The sequence below is a fragment of the Pleurodeles waltl genome, chromosome 6 (assembly GCF_031143425.1).
Source record: "Pleurodeles waltl isolate 20211129_DDA chromosome 6, aPleWal1.hap1.20221129, whole genome shotgun sequence".
NCBI lineage: Eukaryota > Metazoa > Chordata > Amphibia > Caudata > Salamandridae > Pleurodeles > Pleurodeles waltl.
The window spans coordinates 1,355,498,417-1,355,513,569 of NC_090445.1; positions in this window are offsets into that span (position 1 = coordinate 1,355,498,417).

A 15,153-nucleotide genomic window follows, 5' to 3' on the forward strand; every position below is an offset into this window, starting at 1 on the left:
CATGTAGGCATGAATACTGATGGCACCATGATGTTTGCTACCTGATGTTACTTACATTGCCCACTTATCAAGGAAAAGTATTGCTCAGTGACTGCATCAAAAGTACACTGTATGCTATTTCACATGTAAGAGTGCCACCATCCCATGAGGCACAGTAGTGATATAACATCACTCTTCATACACTGAAGACAAGTGGCCTTTTGGGTATAATTGTCACCCACAACATGAAACAACATGAGCTGATTATTCACTTTACTTATCTGTCTCTCTGCTTAAGACAGTAAATGGGTAGTGGTCGGACTCTGCTGTGTTCCTGGTCATAAGGACAATAAGCAAAGCACATCAACATGCATCTACTACCAGACCTACACAAAGAATAACTCTTCTTGTGCAATACACATGGGCCACCCCCAGGATTGATGTGGAAAAGCCTGCTTGTAACACACAGTTATCAATGTAACATGTACAACTCTAGCCAGGACTCACCACATTGTAGCTGCTGTTGGGCCCTCAAACGTCCATCAAGCTTTAGGTAGGCCACCACCAGTATGTATGCCATTAGTGAGGGTCAGGGTCTGGCACACACCCTGTCCACGTTGGAAGGACATCCCCAGCTGGACTTCTGTGACCTTCTGAGTCCAGTGTCTCCGGTCCTCCCACATTTTCCTGCAATGGACGCTGTGCCAATGATAGACCCACAGAGTCCTCAACTTCCAAGCAAAGGCTCTCTAAATGGCTTGTTTCTGATAGATGTTGGCCTGTATGGATGTGATAGATGAATAAACAAATCATAAATGCAAATTTTAGAATATTTGTTGGGTTGGCACACATTTTGTATACACCTATCACAAGCATTATTAAATAGTTAATGTACTACATGTGCAATTCTCACATGCTGAGCACTACAACAACATCTTCTGACTATCTTCAACCCTGGTCATGAGCTACACTGACTAAGCCAGCCCACTAACATAATGTAGCCCAGGACCATCCATCAAGTACTGTGATGTAAGCTACTATGAAAAACAACATACAACTGTGACCTTCTGAAGGGTCACCTGATACTCCCTCATGAACCTCCTGCCCATTGTCCCAGGAAAAGCTTATTATTTGCCCTTGCCTTTAACCCTGTCAAAGCCAACCACCCCCTCACAAAGCCAAAAGGACCTCTTCCACACCCTAGTCCATCCCTTCTACATCCAAACCTACCCCTGAGAAACCTGATCATCCCTGACCAGTAAACCCAGCCATACCCTAGGAAGACCAAACCCCCTTCTAAAACTAAAGACATCCCTCCCAAATTCAGGACCACCCCTCCCAAAACCAAACCCACCCCTCCTAACACCAACTCCATCCCTCCCGAATGACATAATTGAGGCACCTGGAGTGGCTACTAGATGCCCCTTCCTGGGGAGATTCCCCTGGCAGTGTCATGAGAGACAAGTTTAGTAGCATTGTGCTCATGGACTGGTCATTGGCTTTTGCTTTACTCCATGTGTTGCTTTTAAAAATGTAAAACATTTGCTTCTTTTAGTATACATTAGTCCTGTCATTTTGATGTGCTTGGATACTTTGCAATGTGTGACTACAGTTATGTTTGCTCTACCCTGATTGATTTCATGAGGTTAGTATGATCTGAACTTGGGACCAGTGCTGTAGTCACCCAGGACAAGGGGACATGTTCACAGGATGGATATGTGGGATTAATTCCAATAGGGGCTGACATTGCATTGGGTGATATTTTATATAGTAAGTGTTTCAGCTTGGCCTGGCCAATGTTAGCATCATTTAGCTTGCATTTCTTCCTATGATGTTGGTTAGATATGTATTTAAGTTAGAGACTTGTTTATCCACACATAGAGGGTGTAAAATTGTGATACCTTTATAGACATTTTTATGAACATGTGTCCATTTTCATGTGTGTACCTTACACCTACTTTATCTAAATGTGTGACAAATGCTGTTGTTGCTTTTTTTGCTTTCCTGATTTACACTTACAAATTGCCCACATATGCATGGCACTTGGTTACGTTATTGATTGCCCCCGTTCTGCATTATGCCACAGGTCCTGTCCATAAAGAGGTTTTGAGGCATCTGCAAAGTTGTTTGTGGCCCCGGACCCCAGCCTTTCAGAGGTTCGCCTGATAGAGGCATACTTATTCTGCAGAGAATCTTTTTACTATGGCCTTTGACTGTTTCTCACACTGATTATTTTGAATCTCATTTACCTAACATTACCCTTAAATGAAGTTGATGTGTGAGAGTCCATTTCAGAGATTTAGCAGAGGTGTGTTTCAGTATCATGACCCATCCATATAGATGCATCTTTGATATCACAACAGGACCTAGCATTTGAGCAATGTGAGGGTGTCACAGAGAGTAATAGGTGTGAATTTGATGAGTAGGTGCTGTTGTGTGACACAATGCACACATCATTATCCCTCGTTGTGAGATGCTCACACATTTTGTAGAGTGTGCCTTTGCAGTTGTCATTGACCTGGCCAAAGAGGGCATCATAGAGCTGTAATTGGAACATACATTGAGAACAATTCTGATGAGAGGCCCAAAAAATGTTTGGTCAAGGTACCACAAACCCCTTGCCAGATCCATGGCGGGCATCTATTTGCTCAGGAGTCGATGGAAACAGGTAAGAGTTTAGCTTACCATCAGTTGCATCGACGCTTGTATTGGTTTTGGAAGTCATCAAGCAGGAACAGCAGTGGCAGGACATTACAATCGGCTCCATGGAAGCACATGACTTTTGAAGCTGAGTACAGGTGTGTTTCAGGCTTATATCCCTCCCTTTCTGCCAGCTCAGATGTGTTACGACTCGGTCGTCCCATTTCCAGGGGGCGCTGTAAGGGGACTGTCAGAAGCCTGGGAATCACCTTGAACACCTATCTAGAGTCCCTTGCTGACTCCTGTTTGTTTCTCTTTTCTCTATGGTACACTTGTATAGTATTACATTTGCTTCCTGGGACTGCAAATCCCATAATGCACAGCTTGGTAGTCAGGAAAACCCGGATTCTGTTTCCCATTGTATTCAATGGGAGAAGTCCAGTTGCTCCTTTTCACTGGATCCTCTCCTCCAGGACTTGCAAGTGTCCGAAACCACACACACCTGAAACCTCTCCTGTGCAGCCCAGCTTGGAACTGCTTATAAGCAGCCATTTCCTCAAGCTCCCCGTCGTGCATCGGATTTCAATTCCTTTGTGTTACAGACCCCTTGTCGGATGGTGTTCCAGTTTTGTTCCTGTTCTGTTCCAGCCTGATCCTGTTTCCTGTTTCTCTGCCCTGCTCCTGATTGTTCCAGCCAGAGTCTGCTCCCTACTTCTTAGCCTTGTACCTGTTTGTTTCTTCCAAAGCCTGCTCCCTGTTTCTCTGCCCTGCTCCTGCCTTGTTTCAGCCTGAACCTTCTCTCTGTTTCCCAGTCCTGTTTACTGCTCATTTCCTACTCCCTGTATTCCAGTCCTGTCCTTGCCTGTTCCAGCCAGAGCCTGTTCTCAGTTTCCCAGTCCTGTCTCTGTCTGTCCCAGCCAGAAGTCTGCGCCCTGTTTTCAAGTCCTAGACCCGCCTTTGCTCCAGCCTGAGCCTGTTCCTAGTTCTTGCCTCTGCCTCTTTGTTTGTTCCCTTCTGTTTCTTCTTGGTTCTTTGTGTCTGGTAAGTGTTCTATCAGTCTTCACCAGTGTATACGTGTCCTCCTGTGTACTGGGGTTGGCTCCTGGTTTCCAGGAGGCAATGCCAGCCCCCATCCTTGTCCAGTGTTATACGTTGTATTTCGTGCCTAACAGTGACAGTGTGCTATTGCTGTTTTCTCAGGAATCGCCACTGTGTTTCCAGCTGGACCCACAAGAGCGTGTCCTGTGTATGTAAGTACTATCCTTGTTTGTGCTCTAGGGTCCAGAGACAGAATCACTTCTGCTGCCTCCTTTCTATGGGGCTGGCAGGGTGACTATCTGTAAGAGCAAACTGCACAGAGGCATTGAGATTCCCTGTCACTGTGGGAGGTTCTGTGCCTTACTCTGTGTACAACCCCAGCGTATTTGTCCACTGGTAATCCGTTTCCTGTTTGTTCACACAAGGGTTGCTCAGCTTTTACTTTCCTGTTTCCTGTGCCTATCCATAGCTGTCCTTTCCGTGTATGCCTTTAGCTGCTCCTCTGCCCCAGTGTACTACCTCTTTAGGATATTCAGTGATCCCAAGGGGTGTCCCAACCAAAGTCCTGATCAGACCCGCCCGAAACCGTGACAAGATGTGGTGGTTGGACTGGCACGTAGGCGGAAAGGCACTTTGTGATTGAGTCAGAGGTAACACTGGTGATTCTGACAAACTCATTAGCTCACCCCTCCACGGTTGAGACTTCCTGCTGGACCACGGCGGTCTTTCATCTATGTAACTGCCAACATCATAATAGATCAGGTGGATAGCAAACAGTGTGGCAGTGAATCCAATGCCATTTCAACGGTGGTTCCATAACCGCCAAACTCATAATCAGGCCCCTAGTTTCCAAAGGAAAAGCTTTTTTTGTTTTGCCATTAACTTTGGCACCGTTTGACAAATCTTCATGCCTTTTTCAAAACTAGTTTGCTACTCACTTCAAGTGCTGTCTTGAATGTTTCGGGGTGATCCACCAAGCAAGGGCTGAGAAAAAGGAAAGGTCCCAAAACATGTTTTCCCCATGCAATTTACCATGGGGATTGTGAACACGAATACAGCCCGAACCACTGCACAAATTTACAACAAATTTGCCAGAAAGCTAGCTCTTGATCTAGAAAGCATCATTTTTCTGATTTGGAGTAAATCCGTTCAATAGTTTCGGAGATATTAACTGAAAACCAAATATGTATATGTAGGGAAGTGGATCCTCTGTGGATCGAACACTCACCATTCTGCGATCTGTCAGCACCCCAGCCAGCAAGTGGTGGCAGCCATTATGGGTCTCAGTGACAAATATGAAAATGCATGGGTTCCCGGGCCAGGTCCCAGGGGCATGCTTTATAATAAAAATAGTGAGGGGGCTTCTCTGTATATTGAAAGCGTACCGTGCAGACACTCATCAATAGGTTCCTTGGAGCCCACAGGGACCACCACCTCCCTGGGGCATTTAAACAAATAAATTGAGGTGGCAGTGCAGACCCTCCTTCTGTCACAGTGAGTACCCCTGGGATCACCACCTCCCAGGGGCGTACTTCAACAATTGAAGAGGGGCCACGCAGACGCCTCTCCATAACCCTATAGGGCCCTTGGCACCACCACCTCCACAGGGCGGCCCATGCAATCTGAAAGGAGGGGACTATGCGGCCCCCCTCCTGGAGCCATTAATGGCCATAGGGACTGGCACCCCACATGGCCAGCTCACTATCTCCCGAGTGCCCACCTTCAGAAGATAGCACTTTGCTTTTGCTTGGCTGGAGCTTTGACAGGTCCTGCCAAGCAAGAGCAAACACTAAGGGGGTCATTACAACCCTGGCGAACGGTGTTAAAGCGGCGGTAAGACCGCAAACAGGCCAGGGGCAGGGGCTGAGGTGCCTGGGGCGAAGGTGATGCCCACCCTCCTGGGTTTGCGGGCATGGGGCAAAGGCTGAGGGGCTGCTGGGAGGGCGGTGCTGGTAGGTGGGGTGGCAGCTGTACCTGTAGAACTGGGGGGCACAGATTTTGCTACCACCACAAGGGAGCTCCCATCAGAGGATGAGTCCATGTCGCTTGTTGATGATCCTGTCCCCTCCATGAAGCTCCCCTCACCCTCCGTCCCACTGGTGTATTCAGAGTCCGTGGTATGGCCCTCCTTGGCAATGTGGGATGCAGCTCCCTCGTGCTCCGGTGCCACTGTACCTCCGCCTGATGATGCTGATGCATAAAAGAAGAAGGAGAGCACAAAAAGGGGGGGTGGCGACAGAAGAAAGACAGGTTGAGTGCATGGCTTACCGCTACCGTTGGCGGACAATACAGACACAGCAGCCCCCTGCACTACGCCGCGCTGCTGGCCTCTACTGATGCAGGTCCTGGGATATGGCCTACATGGCTATGGTGGACATCAGCACAAATAGATGACACAGGGGCATGTATACCTGTACTTGGCACTCTACAGAGGTGGGGTGGAGTGGCACTTGGCCTGCATTACGGAGGGGCCTAGCCTACAGAACTAGCACTGGCCTAGGGAAACCCACAGCCCTCCTCCCCCACCCAGACACCTTCACTGCGCGTAAAGTCCGCTGAATGATGTTGTACTCACCCCCTTGTGTCTGCTGTGATGCCCTCAAACGCCCATCCAACTCCGGGTAGGCCACCGCCAGGATACTGAACATCAGGGGGGTCATAGTGTGACGGACACCCCTCCCACATTGGGAGGCCATCCCCAGCTGAGCCTCCGCCGTCTTCTTGCTCCAGCGGTGAATGTCCTCCCATCTTTTACGGCAGTGGGGGCTCCGTCTCTGGTGGACCCCCAGGGTCCGGACATCCTTGGCGATGGCACGCCAAATATCCTTCTTCTGGTGGGCGCTGACCTACATGACATGTACAGGGGAAGAAGAGAAGTCATTACCAACTGCACTGTCGAAGTGAGTGGCCCACATTCCTACCCTTGCCATGTGGCACATGCATTCACAGTCCTTCATGCTCGCAGAACTCTGCCCCCTTCCTTATTACAACCAGCCCTCTCCACCCAGGCATAGCCCATACAACTTGCTCCCTGTGTACTCACCTGTTGGTCTGGAGGACCGTAGAGTAGCGTGTACTGGGGGAGGACCCCGTCCACGAGCTTCTCCAACTCCTGTGCAGTGAAGGCAGGGGCCCTTTCCCCAGACGCACGAGCCATTGTCTCTTCCACACCAAGGTCACAGCAGCACTTGCAGTATAGGTCGTCTCCTGTTGAAGATCAGGTATCGAGTGATTCAACAGATAGAAACAGATGGAAAATGGCGGTGAAGTCCGCGGCAGTGACGTCCGCGGCGGTGCGTATCATCACCGCCGGCGCACTTCGTCATTTGCTCCTGGGACCCATAGGGTCCAATGTTAACCAATGCAGCATTGCGCAGCGGTCTTCGACCACCTACAGCGACGGTGTACAACACCACCGCAGTTACCTCACATCCCATTGTCCCAGTTTAGAGGTCAGGCAGCCGCCATTTCAGGGGCCCACATGGCTTCATTTTCAACTGCGTCACACATACAGACAACTTTTTGGATTATGTTTCGTGTTCTGTGTAGCTGTGGGTACATACCTCTGAGTTGCTTGACTCTGTGGTCGCTGTTGTCCTTCCTACGCACTGTCAGCTGGGACATGTGAGAAGATGGCGGAATCCTCCAGTGTACTGACCGCTGGTGGACCTGTTGACAATGGAGGAGCGACATTTAATCATCACCTACAGATTTGACCGTGCCACAATCCAGGAACTGTGTACCCAATTGGAGCCTGACCTGATGTCAGCTATCCGCCATCCCACAGGGATCCCCCCTCAAGTGCAGGTGCTATCTGTGCTCCATTTCCTAGCAAGTGGGTCTTTTCAAACAACAGTGGCCATGGCATCAGGGATGTCCCAGCCTATGTTTTCCAACGTGTTGTCCAGACTGTTGTCTGCCCTGCTGAAACACATGAGGAGCTACATCGTTTTCCCTCAGGTGGAGGATTTGGCTACTATTAAAGGGGGTGGGGTGCTGGTGTGGTGGTCCTGTGGCAGGGCGTCCTGTCCACTAGCGCCGGCGGAGGTGGTGGGCAGTTCATCGTCCTGGCTAGTGTTAGGGGCCCCTTGGAGTGCCACGGTGTCCCTCATGGTCTGCTGTACGTCCTTCAGCACCCCTACGATGGTGCCCAGGGCGGAGCTGATGGTCCTGAGCTCCTCCCTGAACCCCAAATACTGTTCCTCCTGCAGGCGCAGGGTCTCCTGCAACTTGTCCAGGACCGTGGCCATCGTCTCCTGGGAGTGGTGGTATGTTCCCATGATGGAGGATAGGGCCTCGTGGAGAGTGGGTTCCCTTGGCCTGTCCGCCCCCTGTCGCACAGCAGCCCTCCCAGTGCCCCTGTGTTCCTGTGCCTCCGTCCCCTGGACCGTGTGCCCACTACCACTGTCCCCAGGTCCCTGTTGTTGTTGGGGTGGTGGGTTACCCTGGGTGCCCTGTAGTGGTGGACACACCGCTGATTGACCTGTCCTGGGTAGGGAGGTTTGGGCCAGCTGGGTGGGTGCTGTGCTGGTGTTACCAGAGGGTGGAAGGTCGGTGTTGGGCTGTGCCTGTGCAAGGGGAACCGACTGTCCTGAGGCCCACGATGGTCCGGGCTGGTCATCAGGATCCAGTAGGGCAGAGCTGCTCTCGTCACTGTGGGCCTCTTCTGGGGGTGGAGTGGTGTTGTCTGGACCCTCTGGTGTGGTGACGGTCCTTTGGGTTCCTGCAGGGGCATAAGAGCTAGATTACACATGTGTGTGTAATGGTGTGCAATGGGTGGGTGACCAGGTACCCCAGTGCAAGCATTCCTGTGTGTGGGGTTGTGTGGTGATGGTTCGGGGTGTACTGGGTATGTGCAGTGGGCATGCTTTAGTGAGGGGTGTCCATGCTTAGTTGTGTCATGCAGGGCTTGGTGTTGGGATGGGTGCTTTGTATTATGGGTAGATTAGTGAGGAGTAGTAGTGATAGGGGAGGGGGTGAGGGAGGGGTGTGTGATAGCATGCAGGTAGGGTGGGGGATATGATAGTTAAGAATTGACTTACCAGTGTCCCATCTTCCACCGACTCCTGCGAGGCCCTCAGGATGCAAGATGGTCAAGACTTGCTCCTCCCATGTTGTTAGTTGTGGGGGAGGAGGTGGGGGTCCGCCGCCAGTCCGCTGTACCGCGATGTTGTGCCTGGAGACTGTTGAACGCACCTTCCCACGTAGGTCTTTCCACCTCTTCCTGATGTCCTCCCTATTTCTTGGGTGCTGTCCCACGGCGTTGACCCTGTCCACTATTCTGCGCCATAACTCCATCTTCCTGGCTATTGATGTGTGCTGTACCTGTGAGCCAAATAGCTGTGGCTCTACCCGTACGATTTCCTCCACCATGACCCTGAGCTCCTCCTCGGAGAAGCGGGGGTGTCTTTGGCGTGACATGGGGTGGTGTGGGTGATGTGTGGGGTGGTGTATGTGGTGATGGTTGTGGTGAGTGTAGTGGTGTGTGTTTTGTGCGTGGATGTTGTGTGGGTGATGGTGTGGTGTGCCTCTGTGTAGTGGGGTTGTCTATTCTGTGCTCTCTCTCTGTCGCCTTCGTCTGTAATTTTTGGTCGTAGGGGTTTGTGGGTGATGTGGTTCTGTGTTTTATATTGTATTGGGTGTGTGGGAGTGTTGTTTGTATGTGTGTCAGGTGTGTGTATTTGTAATTGTCCAATGTGGCGGTGTTTTGGAGATGTGTGTGTATTTTGAGCGCGGCGGTGTGTACCGCCAATGGAATACCGCGGTTGAAAGACCGCCGCGTGGATTCGTGGGTCGTAATAGCATGGGCGTGTTTCTGTTGGTGTGGAGGTGGAGGATTTGTTTCCGCCAGTTTATCACTGACCTTTGGTGTGGCGGTCTTGTGTGGGTGTCTGAATTTCGGCGGATTCCAAGATGTGTGTCATAATAGCTGTGGCGGAATGCCGCCGCCGTGGCGGTGTATTGACGGTCTTCTGCACGGCGGTAAGCGCCTTTTACCGCCAATGTTGTAATGACCCCCTATGTGCATTGTCTGTGCGTGTCAGGAAATCCGACGCACACCTTCTTTTTTCCATGCATCTCCTCCTCTGCGGTCTTCGCACGTGTGATTTTGATGCATACCAGGTACTTTGTGCACACTAGAGACACTTGCAGATTTTTTAAGACTTAAGAATCTTTATTATTGCAAAAGTGATATTTCAACTGGTGCTTATCAACTCTTGATTATATTTACCTTAATTTACTCAGATCAATATCATATCTTTTTCTAAATCTGTGTGGTGTATTTTTGTGGTGTTTTCACTGTGTTATTGCATGATTAATTGCACAAATACTTTACACATTGCCTTCTAAATAAAGCCTGACTGCTCCGTGCCAATCTGCCAGAGGGTGGGTACAGGATGATTTGGATTGTGTGTGACTTACTCTGACTAGAATTGTAGTCCCTACTTGGACAAGGGTGTATACATCTGCCAACTAGAGACCCCATTTCTAACAATCTAGCATGAAACAAATATGCAAAAATAAACAAAATTAGATTATTCAGATTGGCGTGCATGTAGGAATGATGGATGAGGGATGCTGGATAATGAGTAAGGAATGAACGATATTGATATGGAATAATGGATGCATGAAACTGAATAATGGATGATGATGAGGGATGATAGAAGGTGGATATGGGATATAGAATATTAGACGATGGAGGATGAATAAGGAATGATGGATGAGGGGTTATGAATATGGAATGATAGATGAGGCGTAATAGATAAGGGATTATACATGAAGGATGATGGATGATGAATAAGGAATGAAAGAAAAGGAAGGAAGGATAGACAAGTACTGAGGACTGTTTTACAAGGAATCTGGGATGAAGAATGGATAATGATGGCTGATGGGTGAATAATGATGGCTGAAGAATGTAGGATCAGGATTGATGGTTGATGGATGAGAGAAGAGGGATGATGGATAATGATTCATAGATGATGGATGATGGTACCCTAAAATGGATGCTGATAATATGATTTATACAAAATTAAAAGATCCTTGTATGCCAATGAATTATACATTGATACCATTGGTTAATGTGGATTGGAATACCTATCCAAAGAATCAGGGTATCAAACTGGGTGTTTTGCACAATTTTTTTACAGATTTTGTGAAGAATAGATGCACAAATGATATTAGAATGATTTCACATTCACAGAAAGGGTCAAATATGTTGACAGCCATTCTATCACGATGGCACTGAAATAAGTAAAGTCCTTTGCAAATGTATAACAGACCTGTCTTCCTTCAATAATTAAGTAATTTTTATTTTGTGAGAACTGTGCTAACATGGTCTAGCAATGAAGCAATCCGAGAGCCTGGGTGAGAATGGATGGTGTCGCTTATTGGTCTCTATGGTTGTTTGTCTGCTATACAGGAGGCAGAAGTGATGTTTAACAATTCCACTGATTATTAAATAAGGTCTAAGTAAATAAATGTGAAGGGTGAAAACAGTAAAAGGGTGTTGATGGGATAAAGCAAGGGCCAAATGTTGCCCACCATAACACTATATAATATAATATGTGGTGATGATGAAGCACACAACAGATTTGTAAAGAGATTATAAAAGATAATCATACTGTTTGATGACAAGCAATGCTCTTAATCTCTCAGGTTAAAATAGAAACATTTATAGTGGTATATGTATTAAGCACAAGGATATCCTAATGTGCAAATATACATCATAAAAGTACAATTGTTTTTTGTGGTGTAAGTCTAAATCAAGAGGCAAGGTAGCAAGAATCTAGAAATCCTTTTTTTAAATGCCAGACTACACATTCAATTGAAATGGGCGCACCATGGATCACTTCTGATTCCGGGAGGCCTCCTCTGTTACTGAAAATTGAAAAGAACCATCGTACACCGAACCACATAGCCTTCCAACATGAATCTCAAATCTAATAATGTGCTCTCTGTTTGGTCAGATCTCTCTCCTGCATGGTTCTGGAGAATAGGCACCCATACTCAAACCAGACTGGAAATGTCACAGTATTGTCTCTGTTAATTTTGATTTTCACCTCAAAGAACAGAACAATCACAACTGGACAAAGGTCAGACAGCAGTAGAACACTCTAGAGGCTCTATTGAAACATGCCTTGGCTCCCTGGCCTTAGAACTTGGATTCCTACACAACGACCACTGAAAGCTTGCAGATAATGTCACCGATGGTGAGAAAACACTAGCTCTCCTGCAACCACTGACAGAGGATAACTGGGCAGCAATCTGCTACCTGAAGGAACATGTGAGACTCTGAGGACAGGGTAGAAGAAGCGAAGGGCCTCTCACGAAGAAGCAATGTACAGATCCTGTGACTATTGGAGGGCATCAAGGGGCAAGATCCCATCTCCTACCTGGAGACTTGGTTCAAGACATTTAGGGGGTCATTCTGACCCTGGCGGTCCATGACCGCCATGGCGGAGGGCGGCGGAAGCACCACCAACAGGCTGGCGGTGCTTCCTGGGCGATTCTGACCGCAGCGGTAAAGCCGCGGTCAGAAAAGGCGAGCCGGCGGTTTCCCGCCGGTTTCCCGCTGGCCCAGGGTATCCGCCATGGCGGCGCTGCTTGCAGCACCGCCATGGGGATTCCGACCGCCTTCCCGCCAGCCTGTTTCTGGCGGTGTCCACCGCCAGAACCAGGATGGCGGGAACGGGTGCCGTGGGGCCCCTGGGGGCCCCTGCACTGCCCATGCCACTGGCATGGGCAGTGCAGGGGCCCCCTAACAGGGCCCAAATCGCGACGGGTGCAGCTGCACCCGTCGCACCCCTGCAACTCCGCTGGCTCCATTCCGAGCCGGCTTCATAGTTGAAGGGGCTTTCCCGCTGGGCCGGCCGGCGGTCTTCTGGCGGTCGCCCGCCGGCCCCGCGGATAAGCCAGAATGGCCGCCGCGGCCTTTTGACCGCGGAGCGGTCTTTCGGCGGGAACCGCTTGGCGGGTGGCGACCGCCAACCGCCGCGGTCAGAATGACCGCCTTAATCACCTGTCTGATCTCACTGCCTTCTTCTCCCTGGACTGGGTTCATCTGGACTCCGCTCGTCACCTCCCCAGGTCCCCCGCCATGACCCATGCTGGCAAAACTCCTCCTTTACAGACACCAGAATGCTATTTTATGGCCTTCCTGCCCACTCTGAGTCGAAGACATAGTTGTAATGTTATTCCTACACTTTACAGCACCAATGCTGCCACGTTCTTCACAGACCAAAAAGACTTCTGGAACTGGGTGGAAGAGTATGAAGGTGGTCACCCATTGGAGAGGAGGGAACCTCTCTTGGTCCTGCCTCAATCTCAAAGGAGATAAAAGGGCAAGCAGTGGGAGCGGGCTGCATGCAACTTGCCACAGCGAAACCCTCTGACCTAGAACAGATCATCAAAGACCGTAAACAAGCTCTGTAGGCAGGTGCCATCCTGAGCACCAACACCGAAGCCAGAGACAATGAGAACGGAGCACAGATCTTTTTCTCTGAAGACAACACCTCACTCTCTACACACTCCATATGTGATTACCTCATTGACTACACATTGCCACCTAACAAGGTAACTCAACTCTGCCAAAATTTGCAAACACCAGCTCCAATAGGCCTCTCCCTCTGCCCCCCCGTGCACCAGGTCTGGCTTGGGTCCAGGGCACCCCACAGGCACATAGGGGGTCATTACAACCCTGGCGGATGGCAGAGAACCGGCGGTAAGACTGCCAACAGGCTGGCGGTCTCACCTTGGTGGATTATGACCATGGCGGTTACCGCCATGGCCATCCGCCTGTTCTCCGTCCCGCCCGCCAGGGCGGAAACGACCGCCGGCCTGGAGACCTGGGTCTCCAGCCCTGCGGTCATCAGTATACCGCCAGCGGTATTGGGACCCAGCTTACCGCCGTGGTTTTCCAGCAGTTTGAACCGCCATGAAATCCATGGCGGTAGGCACTATCAGTGCCAGGGAATTCCTTCCCTGGCACTGATAGGGGTCTCCCCCACCATCCACCCCCACCCCGACTCCCTCCCCTGCACCCCCCCACCACCCCTGCCACCCCCCAAAGGTGGCAGGACCCCCCTCCCCACCCGACCCCCAACATAACATTACTGACACACACCCGACACGAATGCAGGCACCACCAACACACACACGCACACACCCCGACATACATGCCCACAGCCACATACACAGTCAGGCACGCACACCCACATTCAAACATACACGCACACATCCATACAGACATACCCACAGCCATGCATGCACTCATTCCCATACACACAACACCCCCGCAAGCATACACACACGCACACCCCCATGCATGCACACAACACACAACACCCCCCACCACCTCCCCTAACGGACGATCGACTTACCTGTTCCGTCGATCCTCCGGGAGGGGACAGGAGCCATGGGGGCTGCTCCGCCTCCACCGCCACGCCAACAGAACACCCCCACGGCGAATCACAGTATGTGATTCGCTGGGCGGTGTTCTGTTGGCGTGGCGGTGGAGGTGGAGCAACCTCTACTTCCCCGCCGCCCGCAAGTATGGCTGTTGGCGGCTCTCCGTCGGAATAACGACGGAGAGCAGTCAACAGTCATAATACTCCGAGCGGCAAACCACCTGCACAGGCAGTCTTCTGCACGGCGGTCCCTCGGCGCTCTTGTAAAAAGACCGCCGAGGTCGTAATGACCCCCATAGTCTATACAATGCAACACAGGTCATATCAACACTATTCATCGTTCTAACAATCAACCACACCCCCACGTTCCTCTAAAGTTTACTTGACTATGCTCAGTGTGAAGGTACTGCCAGTTGCAGTAGGATCGTATCGTTATTTTTCAAGTTCACACATAAGTTCAGTTGACCTTCCTTTCCTTTTCCAAGACAGGCAATGGTAGATAATTGTTATGCAATTCCCACAACATGGTTGGGAAGGTACTGTACCTTGGCATGCACACGGCAATCTATGATGGACAGATTTCTCAGGTCCAACGGCATATGGGCTAGGTGGTCCATGGGATGGAACTTTTCACACAGGCCCGCCCGATGCACACACTAAAAATACCCCTTGGCATACGTAATGATTATACCTAGATTTGCAGTCTACTCCTATTTTAAAAGACAGCAAGCCCACACAGTCCTTCTCAATGAGTTACACATGACCTCCAATGAATTGACATTCCTGTGTAAGCACTGTCAGGGCACAATTCATGCCACTACACATTCCGCATATGTGCAGGGTGCTTTGATTTGGGTTAGGCTGAGAACCCCATTTCAGGTGTTAGACATGACCATTGATACAGAGGGCAGATATGCACTCATTGAAGGCCGCTTGGATGGTAGTCCCCTACTCACAGGTAGCATCTACACCCCCAATGTAGAACAGAGTTCTTCTAGGATGCACTCTCCACGACACTGGCACACAAGAAACAGATGCCCTGGATTCTAAGGGAGGTGGACTACAACTGTATATTGGATCTAGATTTGGA